Raw genomic sequence first — 3,755 nt, 5'->3', positions numbered from 1 at the left:
AAGTTGATGTGTGTGACCTTAAGAAGACGATTGTTGAGCTGAAGTGTGCTGTCTCGGATTCTCCTAATATGGTTTTGACTGCTGAAAAAAGGTTATCTGAGAGAATTAAAGCTTTAGAATCTCAAAATTATATTCTTCAGCGTAGGCTCAATAGAGCGAATATTTTTCATTAGAGGTCTACCAAGCAACATTGCTGATCTTAGGCGGCAAGTCAGTTGACTCCTGTAGAGTTGCATCATTGTTGTTATATCTCAGACCGTAAAGCAGTTCTTGTGAAGTTCACTTCGATTCAGAAGAGAGATGAAATTGTGCGAAAATTTTTTAAGAAAAGTCGGATTTTGCTGAAGGGTATTATGGAGAACTGTGTTTTGGAGTCCCGTGTTTATATTAATGATCATCTAATGAAGTTAACATCTAAACTGGTCTATGATATGAAATAAATCAAGAAATTTAGACTAATAAATGGGGATGATCCTCAGATTGAAGTTTTGCTATCTGACGGTACTAAAGTTCTGTGCTTCCGAATGTATCTCCATTGGATCGTGATGGTGGTGTAGTTCTTGCTGCTTCTGCTGATGCCTACCTTACGTAATATATATTTTTATTTTATTTGATCTCAATTTCAATTTTATTTATGTTTTTTTGGCACAAGTTTAAATTTCTTGTTAGCAATTTTGTTTTCTCTATTGCATTATTTTTTTTTTCTCAATAATATCTATATTTTCTTATTTTACTAGTCTTAGTTTGGTATGCGTAGTCTAGGTAATATAGTTTTGCCCCCCGTCAGAGTATACGTCCATGAAGGTACAATAGCAAGATTTATGAGTTAAAGTGTATGCTTGTGGCGAGTGGTATTAATGTGTTTGCTATTTCTGAATCCTGACTTAATTCTACGGTTTCTTCCAAGTCCCTGGCGATTCCGGGATATACTTTTTTGCGCAGTGGCCGTATTGGTCGCGTTGGTGGTGGAGTTTCATTGCATATTTGTGACAAGTTGCAAAACTTCGATCATTAAGCTCGACTCGAAAGAGTATAAATAATCACTCATTTTAAACAACTTTGATTTTAGTCAAATTTTCCGTACGTGGTGTTGACTGCCAGCTTGCTTTATTCGATCCACTTTTCGGACTTTGATAGACCTTGCATATGTAGAGTGGCGTCGACGACCATCTGATAATAGCAGAAAAATTTATCGTTTTTATAGGAACCGTTGTAAAGCTGTTATGCGCAATGAAAGAAGGACATTTTACAATAAGTTTTTCGGTCGTATGGATAATTGCCAGTTGTGGAAATCACCTCGGTCATTTGGATGTATGGATGATTGTATTGAGCTTCCCTCTTTTGATTTAAATCAATTAAATAGCTATTTTTGTAATTTGAATTCATCTAGTGACAGTCAGCATTTGCATAATAATGCTAGTAGTACTGATGGTGTTTTCCGGTTCTATTGCATTTTTATGAATGATGTTGTGAATGCATTGAGTAAGGTCAAGTCGGGTGCAGTTGGCGTTGATGGGTTGCCTATTTTCAAACAGATTTTCCCCTATATCTCATCTCAAATTTTCATGACTTCTAAATTCCCGCAGGCATGGAAGGTTGCTCGTGTAGTGCCTGTTCCTAAAAGGTATGATTTTGCGAACTTGTGTCCTTTAAGTAGTTTACCTGCTATATCTAAAGTTGTGGAAAATATTATTAAGGAGGCTATTGTTGAGTTCTTGGAGGACCGTAAACTTTTGAGTAGTTTACAGTTTGGTTTTAGACGTTGATATAGCACTACAGCATTTTTTTTTGTGTCTCACTGACCTCATTAGAGATGTGTTTAACACTTCTGATGTTGGCGTGCTTGTTGGTCTCGATTTATCAACGGCATTTGATTCGACAGATCATGCTATGTTGCTTGAGAAGTTGGAGTTCAGGTTTGGGTTTTCTCCGTCGGCGTGAAAGTTGTCATCATATTTGATTTGGCGATACCAATTTGTTGAGAGAGATCTGATTTTTGTAGTGTTCATTATGGAGTTCCACAGTGGTCTGTCCTTGGACCACTGTTGTTTATTATGTTTGTTAATGATATTTTTGATTCAATATTTGATAGCAGATGTAGTTTATTATTGAATGCTGATGATGTCCATCTTTTTGTAAGGAGTGCGTGTGTTCTTGAATTAGAAACATTAGTTAATTCTTGTTTGGCATCCCTGTCTGCGTGGATAACTTCTAATGGTCTCACTATTAATTGGAATAAAACCAAAGCTGTGATTTTTAATAATACTAACAATGACTCTATGCCCTGTGTTTGCGTTAATTCTATGTCAGTTGATATTGTTAACGTGATGAGGTGTTTAGGAGTATTTATTGACAGTAAGTTAGGGTTTAAGCCGCATGTTGGTAAGCTTCTCTTCTGAGTGAGGCTTAAACTTCGACGATTGTACTGTCTGCAGGTATATTTACCATTGCATGTTAGGAAAAGAGTGGCATCGTCGCTGTTGATGTCGCATGTGAACTATTGTTTGGAAGTCTCTATTGTTCGTTTTGTGTATTGCTTATGGTGTTTCTACACGATATGTATTTTACATATGTGCTGTCACTTTTTTACATATGGAAATCGAACTCGTCATGTGAAACATGTGTTCAATGTGTCAAAACGATATGCAATTACATATGTATTTTTTTCCGAATAGGACGCGCTCTATTTTCGTATGTGAAACATAAGGAAATCAGCTGTTTGAATGAAACACATTGTTGGAAGAAAATATTTCAATTGCAATTCGAAGAAAAGGGTGAAAAGGCAACAATTACAAATTATTATTTCGTTTGTAGGTGTTTAATAAAAAAATGATGTTGATTTAAGAAAAAATAAAAGTGTTTTTTTGTTTATAGGTTATGTCATACGTAAAATACATATGCCGATTTGAACACAAAAATAAATGTTTTGTGTACACTGCTAATTTTGACACACATAAGGAATTACATATGGATGAAATAAGTGACAGCACATATGTAAAATACATATCGTGTAGAAACACCATTACGTCGAAGAGAACATGTTTCTCAGTTTGTTGAGGATTTCCTTGGTTTACAGTACGTTTACATTTAACCGGATTTCGTTAACCCAGTGGGTTTCAATTGTCATTTCCTTTGCATATATGTCAAATAAATCCTCATAAAGTAGGTTAACCCGGTAAAAAGTTCTAATGTACAAGGAGTTTTACCTTTTGAAAAATATGTTGATTGGCGTGTGCTCCAGTGTCTTTATGGGATTTTGAAGAATTTTAGCTCTCCACTTCGTTCTATATTTGTGTTTTGTAGATCATTACGGAATCCTCAGCTACTTCATCCGAGGTTTTCGTCGTCTATAGGTGAGAAGTCGTTTGTTGTGAGAGCTTCAAGGTTATGGAATTTATTGCTCCTGGACCTGCGTAATTTTAATTCCTTTTTCTGTTGCGGTGCATTGAGCATCTCAGTAGATAGTGATACTCATATATGTATATATATATACATAATTTAATTATTCGTATTGCTATTTGTTGGTTCATTGTATTTAAATCATTTTTGTCTATGCTATGGCTGGGGACCAATAATTATATTAATAAGTTTGTCTTGCTGAAATGTTAAATTTAGTCAGGTTTTTTTTTAAATTAATTATCTTTTTCTTCTGCCTTGTAGGTTTTTCAATGTTGTGAGGTTCTAATTTCTGTCTTCATGGGTTAAGAGTGAATATTAGGATATGTTTTTTTATTGTTTTGCTATTTTTAATAATA

Source organism: Musca vetustissima, unplaced genomic scaffold (assembly GCF_032173495.1).
Source record: "Musca vetustissima isolate MV318-11 ecotype Yass unplaced genomic scaffold, APGP_CSIRO_Mvet_v1 utg1997, whole genome shotgun sequence".
NCBI lineage: Eukaryota > Metazoa > Arthropoda > Insecta > Diptera > Muscidae > Musca > Musca vetustissima.
Note: the sequence above shows the minus strand (reverse complement) of the source record.